The 14,683-nt window shown below is 43.9% G+C and overlaps 1 long non-coding RNA gene across 10 annotated transcripts in view; it reads left to right on the top strand.

Annotated features, from left to right (window-relative positions):
- Nucleotides 1-14,683, top strand: part of LOC137222151 (uncharacterized) — a 169,897-nt gene that overhangs the window by 59,271 nt on the left and 95,943 nt on the right. For all 10 annotated transcript variants that reach the window (XR_010942353.1, XR_010942357.1, XR_010942358.1 and 7 more), the window contains one exon: nucleotides 7,245-7,829. This is a non-coding gene — a long non-coding RNA (uncharacterized lncRNA). The remainder of the gene's footprint in view (nucleotides 1-7,244; nucleotides 7,830-14,683) is intronic.

The following is a 14,683-nucleotide window of genomic DNA, read 5'->3' as shown; positions in this document are numbered from 1 at the left end:
GCCTATTCTTTGCTAGAAGCCATAGTAAACAGATTTAGTTGTCAGTTTTGCCAAGAATGAATGGAAATAAGTGAAGATTTAAAGTTTTTGGAGCAGAAGGCCTGTTGAATTTGGGGGTAGGGGTTGGGCAATGACAGCTTTTCTCTGGTGTTTTGGGAGAGGAGAGCAGTGCCTGAAATTAATTTACTTCCTTTTCTCACCTCAGTGACAAAATATGTCCACACACCTTGGTGATTCTCCAAGTCCAGGACTTGGCCATGAGGTCTGGTCAGGGCTGAATCTGCCCCAGTCAAGGTTCTCTTGGGAGTGCCTATTTCTTTTTGTTGTTGTTGTTTTTTGTTTGTTTTTCTTTTTGCAGTACGCGGGCCTCTCACTGCTGTGGCCACTCCCGTTGTGGAGCACAGGCTTCGGACGCGCAGGCTCAGCGGCCATGGCTCACGGGCCCAGCCGCTCTGCGGCATGTGGGATCTTCCCAGACCGGGACACGAACCTGTGTCCCCTGCATCGGCAGGCGGACTCTCAACCACTGCGCCACCAGGGAAGCCTTCTTTCTTTCTTTTTTTTTTTTTAAATAAATTTATTTATTTATTGTTTTTGGCTGTGTTGGGTCTTCGTTGCTGCAGGCGGGCTTTCTCTAGTTGCGACAAGCAGGGGCTACTCCTCGTTGTGGTGCGCGGGCTTCTCATTGCGGTGGCTTCTCTTGTTGCAGAGCACGGGCTCCAGGCGTGCGGGCTTCAGTAGTTGTGACACGTGGGCTCAGTAGTTGTGGTTCATGGGATTAGTTGCTCCGCGGCATGTGGGATCTTCCCAGACCAGGGCTCGAACCCATGTGCCCCTGCATTGGCAGGCGGATTCTTAACCACTGTGCCACCAGGGGAGCCTGGGAGTGCCTATTTCTGAATTTACCTCTGTTTGCATTTCAAACACCTCTGTTATTTAGTTAAAAACTAGGGTGTTCCTTCTTCTTAGGCTGTCAATGACCCCACTGAAACAGTGTTTGGAAATACCACATATATTTGTATTTCTCAGCTCCTGCCTCTGAGCTGACCTCTGTGTCTACTCTCTCTCACATACCTGCAGAGGCAGGGCTGTCTTTGGCCATGTTGTGAAATGTTTGGGGAACACATTCCTCCTTGTGCCTTTGACAGCTCCCACCTCAGTTCTCATATCCTCTACACACCCCAACAGAATGGGTGATAAACAAACTATTCATTCATACCAAGGCATAAATGACTGATAGCTTTTAATTTGTTAACTATCCCAGAGGTCTCATTTCTTAATATTGAAGTATAATTGGTTTACAGAGATCTCATTTTTAAGAACTTTATTATTGTTTTTTTTAATAAGAAAAGGTCTTGTTCATTATGAAAGGCTTAGGAAATACAGAAATGTATTAAGAAGAAAATTTAAATCACCTAGAATACCAGTATCCGGAGATAACAAATGTGGCTAACATTTTGCTATACTTGCTTCTGGATATACACATACTTCAAAACATTGAGATTATACTGTTTTATTAACTTTTGACTTGTGATTGAAAGCAGTTCCAAGGGTGGAATTTCATGTATCAGTTAGCGGATTGCAACGATTTTTTTTTTGATCTGGGGAGGAAGTAAATGGGAGTGCAAGTGGGCAGTGGGAGCTGGTGGATACTCATGAACTAACACCCTGGAGGCACCTCTATCCAAGGAAACAATTTTCTGTCCACAGGTTGTGCTGGCAGAGGTGGTCTCTGAGACAGAGAAGATTTTTGGAGCTATTTACATTACTGTGTATGCAGAGAGTAGGTGAACACTAGGCATTTTTTTCTCCTGTTTGCGAATGTATGTACTCTAGCCTTCCCTGACTTTCTACGTGGCACCATTGCCTACCTAGTTGTTCAAGCTAGGACTTGGTTCTCACTCTCCCTCCCTGCTTATATTTTGAAGGTTCTACACTTATTTCTTTATTTTTAATTTTTAAAGTTTACATTTGGCTGCACTGGGTCTTTGTTGCTGTGCACAGGCTTTCTTTAGTTGTGGCGAGCGGGGGCTACTCTTCATTGCGGTGCGTGGGCTTCTCACTATGGTGAGTTCTCTTGTTGCGGAGCACGGGCTCTAGGCGTGCAGGCTTCAGTAGTTGTGGCACGTGGGCTCAGTAGTTGTGACACACGGGCTTAGTTGCTCCGCGGCATGTGGGATCTTCCCGGACCAGGGCTCGAACCCGTGTCCCCCGCATTGGCAGGCGGATTCTTAACCACTGCACCACCAGAGAAGTCCCTGAAGGTTCTCCCCTTAAAATATTTCCTGAATATAATCACTTTTTACTATCTTCACTGTTATCACCTTGATCTAAGTCTCCATCATTTCTAACCTGAATGAGTCCAGTTAACGCTTGTGGAAATAAAGACCAACCCAGTGAGAACAGGCAAAGGCTATTTGTACAGAGCTTGCTGTAACAAAGGAGACAGCCACCATCACTTGTGTTTTGGCCGAGACTCAAAAGCAGGTAGAGGAATTGGAAAACTTCATAGTGGAGAAAAAGGAAGATTTCAGGTATGTCCCTATTGAAGGCTGTTATTGTGGGGAAGTTGTAGGTGGGCCAATAAGAGGTAGGACATCTTATGTGACTGGTGAAGGCTGCATATTTGGCTTTCTCTGGTTGGTCCTAAGTTGGAAACTGCCAGTTATTAATCAAGTCCTGCCTGTTTTGGGCTGGTAGTTATAGGAGTTTGGCTTTATGGAATTTTTTCTAGAGATGGTGGTCTGACTTTGTACAAGTCTGACTTATAAATAATAAGTAGGCTGGCTTCCTGAGCTCCCTAGATAATGGGTCGGTTTCTAGGACTGGTTGCAGACAGTAGGTTAGAGATCTATTTTTACATATGGTTTGGCCATTGTATATTCAGTCTGTCATGCTGCATTCAAAATTTAATGGTGTTTCTTTGGTGAACACTTGGAACCAACTTGATTGGGAAGTAACTACTATTACTGTCATCTCCATTTACCTAGAAAGAACCTGAGGGTCAGAGAGGTTAATTAACTTGCCCAAGATCACAAGGTAAGAAGAGCCTGGCTTTAAACCTTGGCAGTTTTCATTCCAGAAGTCACCACCTTAGACTACCTCCCTCAGCCACTTAGAGACTGGGGTCACCCTGTCCTTGCCAGTGTGTTAGATAAGGATTTAAAATGCAGCCTCTCCACCAGCAGAATTTGCATTTTGCCTCTGCTAATTCTCTCCCTGAGGAAGTCAGTCCATTCTGTATGACCTAACTCATCTTATATCTTCTCAGTGAGACTTGACTCCATTCATCCTATTTTCCTTTCAAATATCCAATGGATTATAGCAGATAAAGGAGTGAAACTCTGAGAGGAAAATAGAAAAGCCTTGGGACATCCCTGTATACACATTTAGGAGTCATACTGCCTAGGTTTGATTCTCAGCTCCCCCACTTAGTAGCTACAGACCTTGGGCTGATCTCTGAATTTATCTAAGCCTCAGTTTCCAAATCTGTAAATGGGGATGATGATAAAATACTACCTATCCTATGAAGCATAAAGATTTAAATAACAGACACAAAGCACTTGCATGATGCCAAGGCAGATGGTAAGTGCTCAATGTAAATTAAAACACAAATACCCTTAGAAGATTCTTTCCTATGGCCTTAACTAACGTAATATGGAAAGTGGGAATTTTAATTGTCAATAGTTTGGGCTGGAAAGGGAGGAGAGAAAAACCCTAGAGTACTCTTTTTCAAAAATTTTCGGGACTTCCCTGGAGGTCCAGTGGTTAAGAATCCGCCTTCTAATGCAGGGGACACAGGTTCAATCCCTGGTTGGGCAACTAAGATCCCACATGCTGTGGGGCAACTAAGCCCGCACGCAACAACTACTGAGTTCACACGCCTCAACTAGAGAGAAGCCTGTGCGCCGCAACGAAAGATCCCACGTGCCTCAATGAAGATCCCGTGTGCCACAACTAAGACCCAATGCAGCCAAAAAATAAAGTAAAATAAATAAATATTAAAAAAAATTGTCTGGGAAAAGTGAAGACTTTTCAAAAAAGTTGACCAAAAGTGGCATTCCCACCCATCCCCACGCACACACATGCTTCTCGCTCCCATACGCTATTCACTTTTGAGATCCTCCAATGATTACAGGGAAAAGACTGAATAAGATTTTATTTTTACTGATTGAATTGAATAATTGGTCTTTGTAAATCCAAGCAAATACACAGCACATTAAGAACTTCAAATCCTATTTTATTTGTCTTCTCTGGGTCACTGTACTTGAAATAAGTAGAAGCCAGATAAATAGGCATTCACTGGAGTAACAATTCAGAGACGCCTAACCTTTTGTTTGTAGAAATAATCGCATATCAAGGGCCTTATCCTCTATTTGGGTACAAAGCACAAAAGAATAATGTAAATTTCCAGTTCAAAAGAGAAGCGATCCACACCCTCCAACCACAGTTTATTTTCTGTCTCGGTGGGATCTTCCCATCTAGGGGAGCTAGGGAATGTGGCACAAAGAGGGTAGAGAATTGGTTCAGTGGTGCTGCAGCGTCTGGAATCCCTGCATGGCCAGAGGGGAAGGTCTCTGGAGTCCTCCCCCGTAGCCATAGTGAGGCGGAGAGAACGTGGGTGCAGGTGCCGCAGAGTGAAGTGAGGTGGGAGCTGGTGGAAGTTCCTATCTGATTGCCTTTATTTTCAAATGATTTAGAGAAGCAAGGTCAAGTGCTGAAAATGGGGACGGGGACTCGAGGTTTGTAAAGAGAGGCAAAAGCAGGAATTGTCTGGGAGAGTGGAAGAGTGAATGGGCTAGCAACAGGACCCACTTGAGGTTCAAGGTCACGACTTGACAGTGACCAGTCAGCCCCTTTCTCTAGCCGCTTTCAGCTCTCAGGGTACAGGGGCAGAGCAGGCAGAGACTTGGTTTTAACTGAGAAATATGTGGTTTAGCCAAGTGAGTCTGACAAAGTAAGAGGAGGCCAGGGGACTGGGCAAGAGGGAACAAGGATAACAGTGGGTTGGGGAATCTGAGCCTCTGTTCACTGTCCCTCCCCCTCCCCCATGCTGTGTCCTCACTTGGAGGGTGGGATACTTGAAAGTGAAATTTTGGAGGGGTTTTAGTGATTGGTAGTGACATGGTTTAGTATCTGGGGTGAGACCATGGGGGTGATGGGTGAAGTGGGATAGAGACCAAGCTCATCAGAGGTGAGAAAATCAAGAAATCGAGTGAACAGGGTATTGGAAGGGTCAACAATGTAGATATTGGAATCACCAGTAATTAAGACAGATTTGTATTGGAGAGAGGGACAGTGAGCCAGGAGCTAAATATTCAAGGAATAAAAGGGGTGATGCTGGGAGCAGGACGTTAACAAGGAGGGGTGGGTAGTGGTGTCATCTGATAACATGAGATTCAGAGCTGCAGGGATTTTACAGAGGAAGGAAGGACAATGGTCTGGAAGAGAGGACAAACGCTCCATCTCCAAGCCTCGTGGGTGGGAGAGAGTATAGTTCTTACTCGAGGGATCTTCGGGGAAAGTCACATTCTCAGAGCAGAGCCAGGATTCTCTTAAAAAGGTCCCTTTGGAAATTCAGCAAACAGATTAAGGGGGTAGAGAATAATACATAGTAACCCTAGAATAAAATGTGATACACATGCTGCTTTGATCGCTCAGAGAAGAGGCACGCGAGAGGATTATGGGTAGGAAGTGACAGGTGACCTGAGTTTTAGAGGATGGGTAGAAGTTCTCCAGGCAGATAAAGAGAAAGGAAAGAGAGAGAAGAGCAAGAATAAAGGCATGGTGGCATGGTTAGATTTGGGGAACTGAAAAGAGGCTGTTGAGAACAGAGGAGGAGGGATGCGGGGCTGCAGAGTCCGAGGCAGGGGTTCCATCATGAAGGGCCTTGAATGCCGTATTTGGAGGTTGAACTTTACTTGGAAGTGGTTATAAGCCATATGAGCAGGACAGTGACTGGATTTTTAAGTAGTATTGAATTCAGTAAAACAACCATTCTGTGATTTGCATTTGTTTTTTTCATGTATGTATCTATGAATACAGATCTCTTTCTATCTAATCCCAAATATGAAGAGGATTCCAGTTATTACAGCGCAGATTGTTGTCATCTGGATGCAACCAAATACTGAAGATTTAAGGCAGGGACCAGAGCACTAAGTGGCTTGGGGAGGGGCCTAAAGACCCCTAGGGGTTAGGAGTCTTGGCACAGACAAAACCCTGAACTGGATTCTTAGCTTTTCACTTACCATTTTGTGGCCTAGACAAATTACTTAATTTCTCTGACTCTCCTTATTGGTAAAATGGGAATAATAGTCCTTACTTGAAGGTTCCTGTGTGGATTAAATGAGGTCATGCAGTAATGTACTCAGCAGAGTGACTGTCTCATGGTAAGTGAATATTAGCTGTTATTAGCTGTTTTTTTTTTTTTTTTTTTTTTTTTGCGGTACGCGGGCCTCTCACTGCTGTGGCCTCTCCCATTGTGGAGCACAGGCTCCGGACGCGCAGGCTCAGCGGCCACGGCTCACGGGCCCAGCCGCTCCGCGGCATGTGGGATCTTCCCGGACCGGGACACGAACCCATGTCCCCTGCATCGGCAGACGGACTCTCAACCACTGAGCCACCAGTGAAGCCCAGCTGTTATTTTATGGTGTATGAACTTCAAGCTCACACATGCGCCTACATTACTTCCTCTCTGGTTTGGCTGCACATTGCAATGACCTGGTCCTACTTTTTAAAAACAGGCATAACTTGTTTCCACCCCCAGGGATTATGATGGATTTGGTCAGGGGTACCGCCTGGGTGTTTTTATAAGCTCCCCAAGGTGATCTTAATGTGCGATGAGGTTGAATGCTGTTGGCTCTCAGAGGGCTGCACCCTGAACTGGCAGCATTAGCATCACCTGGGAATTAGTTAGAAAGGCAAAATTTCCCTGGTCTACTGAATCAGAAACTCTGGGGGTGAGTCAGCAATCTGTATTTTAACAAGCTCCCCATGCAGACTCAAGTTTCATAAGTACTGATCCAGGGCTAGCCGTTCAGGGTGGTCATTTCAGCTGTTGACATCACTTGCACCTGAACCAACAAGTCTCTCAGACCCTCCCCCTCCACTTCCTCTGCATTCCTCTGCTTGCTCTCCTTTTTTTTTTTTTTTTTTCTCCTTCAGAAGAGGATGGTTAGATTTAGGGCTGAGATTTCTTTTCTTTTGCTTATTTAATTTTGTATATTTTCTTTTTCTTCTTTCAGGTACGCTTCCATTCTCCCAACAAAATGTCGGTGCTGGCTACTGGGGGTATGGAGCAAATAAGGAAGACACGGTTCCTAATCCCATGGAACGCCCAGTTGTCGTATTGTGATTTATAATAAATGTGTACTTGGCCTTTGTCCCCACTTCTGGCACAGACCTGCGAAATTGGAAATTTCCCTTGGAATTTTCTGTGATGAGAGCGTTTAAAGGTGTCTTTTGTTGTGTTGATGGTAACTTCTGAACCACACCTGAGGATGGAGGCTGGTTGCCAGGAGAGCCCATCCTGTGATTATAAGTTTCAGTTCCACCCCCGACCTCGGGGCAGGGGAGAGGGGATGGCGAATGAGTTCAATCGCCAATGGCCAATGATTTAATCAGTCGTGCCTACGTCATGAAGCGGCCATAAAAGCCCGGAAGGACTGAGTTCGGAGAACTTCCGCGTTGGGGAACATGGAGGAGCCGGGAGAGTGTTGCACCTGGAGAGGGCATGGAAGCTCCGTGCTCTTTCCCCACATCTTGTCCTATGAATCTCTTCCTGCTGGTCGTTCCTGAGTTATCGCCTTTCATAATAAACTGGCAATCTGGTAAGTAAAATGTTTCTTTGAGTTCTATGAGCCACCCTAGCAAATTAATCGAACCTAAGCAGGGGTTTGTTGGAACCTCCAGTTATCGCTGGTCCGTCAGAAAACCTGGGCTTTTGACTGGCGTCTGAAGCAGGGGTGGCGGGTGCAGGGGGCAGCCTTGTGGGGCTGAGCCCTTATCCTTGGGATCTGATGCTACCTCTGTAATATCAGAAGTGAGTTGAATTGTAGGGCACCCAGCTGGTGCTGGAGAATTGCTTGGTGTGGGAAAGAACCCGCCGCACGTTGGAGTTGGAGTCAGAAACTTATGAGCATTAAAAAAAAATAAACCCTGGTGGCGCAGTGGTTGAGAGTCCGCCTGCCGATGCAGGGGACACGGGTTCGTGCCCCGGTCCGGGAAGATCCCACATGCCGCAGAGCGGCTGGGCCCATGAGCCATGGCCACTGAGCCTGCGCGTCCGGAGCCTGTGCTCCGCAACGGGAGAGGCCGCAGCAGGGAGAGGCCCGCGTACAGCAAAAAAAAAAAAAAAAAAAAAAAAAAAAAAATGTAGCCTACTGGGCCTGTCTTGGGCAGGGAGAAGGATGATTTTAGGTCCTCAGCTTGCCTGTTTTATATCTGCCTCTTCCTGTGATCTTGTCCTCTCTCCCCTGCCTGTGTGAAAACCTATTCTCACGTTTGGATTTGACCTCAGTCATTTGTAATTTAGTTTGAGCTACTCTGAGAATAAGCCTTGTTTGCCTACCAGACTGCATACACCTGAGGAAAGGGGCTGTGTCTTTATTTCTTTGAATGCACACACTTCTGCAGTTCACAGTCCTGTAATAAGATGCCACTTGCACTTTTAAGTGCTGAACAGCACTGGCTTTGGCACCACAGATGAGGGTTTGTCTGCAGCCTGCTAGCTGTGTAAACTTGGGCAGCTCATGGCGCTTCTTAGCACTTCAGTTTGCCCATCTAAAATGGGCTTGATGATTGTTAACGTCATACAGTTGTGAAGACTGTGTAAGAGAACGCATGGAAAGTGCTTAGGTCAATACTCTACTGAGGATATTCACTGAGAGCGCTCAATGAATGGTACATGTTAATGATCATTATTAAATTTCACTTCCTGCTGGGAAAGGATAGGTTTCATCCAGAGCAATATGGTAAAATGCCTGTCAGACTCCAGTGAGCTGTTGGGAAACTTTTGGACAGAGTCTCTTTTCCCTGAGGTACAATTTCTACTCTGACAGCCCCCTTTCCAGGCAGCCCAGAAATGTCACCGCCACCAATGTCTCCAGAAACCCCTCTTACTGAGCCCTTCATACAGTTTCCTGTGGTCTCACCAATGCTGGTGCTGAAGCGCCTAGAGCAAGTCCTAAATCTTCTCTTCAGGAAGTTAATACCTTGCAGAAGCCTGAAGCCTATTTTATTTTATTATTTATTTATTTATTTTAAAATAAATTTATTTATTTATTTATTTTTGGCTGAGTTGGGTCTTTGTTGCTGCGCGTGGGCTTTTCTAGTTGCGGCAAACAGGGGCTACCCTTCGTTGTGGTGTGCAGGCTTCTCGTTGTGGTGGCTTCTCTTGTTGCGGAGCATGGGCTCTAGAGCACGGGCTTCAGTAGTTGCTGCACGCGGGCTCTAGAGCACAGGCTCAGTAGTTGTGGCGCATGGGCTTAGTTGCTCTGTGGCATGTGGGATCTTCCCGGACCAGGGCTCGAACCTGTGTCCTCTGCCTTGGCAGACGGATTCTTAACCACTGCGCCATCAGGGAAACCCCTTGAGCCTATTTTAATTGAATTATTTCATTCAGTGTCAGGCTTAAAGAGCACCCCTACAGGGTCTCAGCTCTGAATGAATGCATTAAAAAATCAAATACTGTAGATGATGGCATAATCCTCGAGGCAGTTATAAATAGAATCTCCTCTGGTGCCGTTTCATTTCCCTGCATTAGTTAATAAACACATTTTTATAGCGTCTGCTTTTCATTTTCGTCCCCTAAAGTTCTTTAGTTGCCTTAGTAAGAAAGAGAACAAAACTCAGAATAAAACAAGATATTGGGGAAGAATTTACCATCTTAATTTTCGGGGCTGGAAGGGATTTTCAACATTACCTGGTCTAACCCTTCATAATTTACCTGGCATGGGGCAGAGGTCTAGAGAAGGAGATAGCTTAGCTAGGGTCACAGAACTTCACCTCCAATGAACTTAGCTGGAAAAGACACAATCTTTGTTCTGGACGAGTATTGGGAGCCACAGTGAAACATGGTGTAGGAGAATGAGCAGACCAGGGCCATGATTAAGGGGGGCGCTTTGGCCTCAGACTGCCAGGGATTGAATCTTTGTCCACTTCACGCTGTCTGCCTTTGGGTAAGTGATTTAACATTGCTGGGGCTTAAGTTTCCTTACCTCCAAATAGGGATAATAATTGTACCTACCTCAGAGTGCTGTTGAGTCAGACAACAGTTCACTAAAAAGCTTAGAACTGTACCTGGCACATAGTAAGTGCTCAATACATTTTAGTTGTTATTGTTAGTAAATAATTTTTTTAAAAGCTCTCATTGGGATGGTAATGGGCAGGCCCTGCATCTTTAGCACTTTATGGCAGTGGCTGTGGGCTCCCCATAAGGATTGAATTCCTTATTTCCTCCAGTAGGAGGAAAGTCCCAGAGGTCCTTAATCCAAGGGCAGGCTTCTTTGCTAATGAGAGTATGTAGAAGAAGGGCAGGTGTTAAGGGGTCAGCTCCATCAGAGAGGGCTGAAAATGATGCTGTCTGATCCTTTGAGAAGATCAAATACAAAGTGGATTTTAAGTGCTTAAAAAATGTGGGAGCTCAGTGAAAGGGAGGTGTTAGTAACAATAGTAAAACTAATGTTACCAAGTACATTAACAGCCATTATCTCATTTGATTCTTAATTATATATGAATATATAATCTATAGATATTATGTAGTAAGCCATCAACTCTCTTGAATAAACAGATGAGTAGTTGGATAGGCATTATTGTCCCTTTTTTTCTTTTTTTTTTTTTGCGGTACGCGGGCCTCTCACTGCCATGGCCTCTCCCGCTGCGGAGCACAGGCTCTGGGCGCGCAGGCTCAGCGGCCATGGCTCACGGGCCCAGCTGCTCCGCGGCATGTGGGATCTTCCCGGACCGGAGCACGAACCCATGTCCCCTGCATCGGCAGGCGGACTCTAAACCACTGCGCCACTAGGGAAGCCCTATTGTCCCATTTGAATGAGGAAATAGGGATGCAGTCTTTGCTATGTAACAGACCACCGCAAAGATTAGTAGCTGAAAGCAACAGCGACTCCTTTCTTTTTCTGTATGTTTATCTTTTATTTATTTATTTTTTCTTATTGGTCATCCATTTAATACACATCAGTGTATACATGTCAATCCCAAGCTCCCAATTCATCACACCCCCACCCCCCACCGCTTTTCCCCCTTGGTGTCCATACGTTTGTCCTCTACATCTGTGTCTCAACTTCTATCCTGCAAACCGGTTCATCTGTACCATTTTCTAGGTTCCACATACACGCGTTAATATACGATATTTGTTTTTCTCTTTCTGACTTACTTCACTCTGTATGACAGTCTCTAGGTCCATTATGTCTCTACAAATGACCCAATTTCGTTCCTTTTTTATGGCTGAGTAATATTCCATTGTATATATGTACCACATCTTCTTTATCCATTCGTCTGTCGATGGGCATTTAGGTTGCTTCCATGACCTGGCTATTGTAAATAGTGCTGCAGTGAACATTAGGGTGCATGTATCTTTTTGAATTATGGTTTTCTCTGGGTATATACCCAGTAGTGGGATTGCTGGGTCATATGGTAGTTCTATTTTTAGTTTTTTAAGGAACCTCCATACTGTTCTCCATAGTGGCTGTACCAATTTACATTCCCACCAACAGTGCAAGAGGTTTCCCCTTTCTTCACACCGTCTCCAGCATTTATTGCTTGTAGATTTTTTGATGATGACCATTCTGACTGGTATGTGGTGATACCTCATTGTAGTTTTCATTTGCATTTCTCTAATGATTAGTGATGTTGAGCATCCTTTCATGTGTTTGTTGGCAATCTGTATATCTTCTTTGGAGAAATGTCTCTTTAGGTCTTTTGCCCATTTTTGGATTGGGTTGTTTGTTTTTCTGATATTGACCTGCATGAGCTGTTTATATATTTTGGAGATTAATCCTTTGTCTGATGATTCATTTGCAAGTATTTTCTCCCATTCTGAGGGTTGTCTTTTGGTCTTGTTTATGGTTTCCTTTGCTGTGCAAAAGCTTTTAAGTTTCATTAGGTCCCATTATTTTATTTTTTTACTTTTTATTTTTTTGCGGTACACGGGCCTCTCACTGTTGTGGCCTCTCCTGTTGCAGAGCACAGGCTCCGGACACGCAGGCTCAGTGGCCATGGCTCACAGGCCTAGGCGCTCCATGGCATGTGGGATCTTCCCGGACTGGGGCACGAACCTGCGTCCCCTGCATCGGCAGGCGGACTCTTAACCACTGCGCCACCAGGGAAGCCCCCATTTGTTTATTTTTGTTTTTATTTTCATTACTCTAGGAGGTGGATCAAAAAAGATCTTGCTGTGATTTATGTCAAAGAGTGTTCTTCCTATGTTTTCCTCTAAGAGTTTGATAGTGACCGGTCTTACATTTAGTTCTCTAATCCATTTTGAGTTTATTTCTGTGTATGGTGGTAGGGAGTGTTCTAATTTCATTCTTTGACATGTAGCTGTCCAGTTTTTCCAGCACCACTTACTGAAGAGACTGTCTTTTCTCCATTTTATATCCTTGCCTCCTTTGTCATAGATTAGTTGACCATAGGTGCGTGGGTTTATCTCTGGGTTTTCTATTCTGTTCCATTGATCTATGTTTCTGTTTTTGTGCCAGTACCATATTGTCTTCATTACTGTAGGTTTCTAGTATAGTCTGAAGTCAGGGAGTCTGATTCCTCCAGCTCCATTTTTTTCCCTCAAGACTGCTTTGGCTATTCGGGGTCTTTTGTGTCTCCATACAAATTTTAAGATTTTTTGTCCTAGTTCCGTAAAAAATGCCATTGGTAATTTGATGGGGATTGCATTGAATCTGTAGATTGCTTTGGGTAGTATAGTCATTTTCACAATATTGATTCTTCCAATCCAGGAACATGGTATAACTCTGCATCTGTTGGTATCATCTTTAATTTCTTTCATCAGTGTATTATAGTTTTCTGCATGCAGGTCTTCTGTCTTCCTGAGTACGTTTATTCCTAGTTATTTTATTATTTTTGTTGCAATGGTAAAGGGGAGTGTTTCCTTAATTTCTCTTTCAGATTTTTCATCATTAGTGTATAGGAATGCAAGAGATTTCTGTGCATTAATTTTTCTTTCTTTTTTTTTTTTTTTTTTTTCTGTACGTGGGCCTCTCACTGCAGTGGCCTCTCCCCTTGCGGAGCACAGGCTCCAGACATGCAGGCTCAGCAGTCATGGCTCACGGGCCCAGCCGCTCCGTGGCATGTGGGATCCTCCCGGACCAGGGCACGAACCCGTGTCCCCTGCATCGGCAGGCGGACTCTCAACCACTGCCCCACCAGGGAAGCCCTCTGTGCATTAATTTTGTATCCTGCCACTTTACCAAATTCATTTATTAGCTCTAGTAGTTTTCTTGTGGCATTTTTAGGATTCTTTATGTATAGTATCATGTCATCTGCAAACAGTGGCAGTTTTACTTCTTCTTTTCCAATTTGTATTCCTTTTATTTCTTTTTCTTCTCTGATTGCCGTGGCTAGGACTTCCAAAACTATGTTGAATAATAGTGGAATTGTTTTGTTCCTGATCTTAGAGGAAATGCTTTCAGTTTTTCACCAGTGAGAATGATGTTTGCTGTGGGTTTGTCATATATGGGCTTTATTATGTTGAGGTAGGTTCCCTCTGTTCCCACTTTGTGGAGAGTTTTTATCATAAATGGGTGTTGAATTTTGTCAGAAGCTTTTTCTGCATCTATTGAGATGAGCATATGGTTTTTATTCTTCAATATGTTAATGTGGTGTATCACATTGATTGATTTGTGTATACTGAAGAATCCTTGCATCCCTGGGATAAATTCCACTTGATCATGGTGTATGACCCTTTTAATGTGTTGTTGGATTCTGTTTCCTAGTATTTTGTTGAGGATTTTTGCATCTATATTCATCAGTGATATTGGTTTGTAATTTTCTTTTTTTGTAATATCTTTGTCTGGTTTTGGTATCAGGGTGATGGTGGCCTCATAGAATGAGTTTGGGAGTGTTCCTTCCTCTGCAATTTTTTGGAAGAGTTTGAGAAGGATAGGTGTTATCTCTTCTCTAAATGTTTGATGGAATTCACCTGTGAAGCCATCTGGTCCTGTACTTTTGTTTGTTGGAAGATTTTCAATCACAGTTTCAATTTCATTACTTGTGAGTGGTCTGTTCATATTTTCTATTTCTTCCTGGTTCAGTCTTGGAAGGTTATACCTTTTTAAGAATTTGTCCATTTCTTCCAGGTTGTCCATTTTGTTGGCATAGAGTTGCTTGTAGTAGTCTCTTAGGATGCTTTGTATTTCTGCAGTGTCTGTTGTAAGTTCTCCTTTTTCATTTTTAATTTTATTGGTTTGGGTCCTCTTCCTCTCCCTCTTGATGGGCCTGGCTAATGGTTTATCAATTTCGTTTATCTTCTCAAAGAACCAGCTTTTAGTTTCATTGATGTTTGCTATTGTTTTCGTTGTTTCTGTTTCATTTATTTCTGCTCTGAATTTTATGATTTCTTTCCTTCTGCTAAGTTTGGGTTTTGTTTGTTCTTCTTTCCCTAGTTCCTTTAGGTGTAACGTTAGATTGTTTATTTGAGATTTTTCTTGTTTCTTGA

Source organism: Pseudorca crassidens, chromosome 3 (genome assembly GCF_039906515.1).
Source record: "Pseudorca crassidens isolate mPseCra1 chromosome 3, mPseCra1.hap1, whole genome shotgun sequence".
NCBI lineage: Eukaryota > Metazoa > Chordata > Mammalia > Artiodactyla > Delphinidae > Pseudorca > Pseudorca crassidens.
This window is presented reverse-complemented; position numbering and strand designations above follow the sequence as displayed.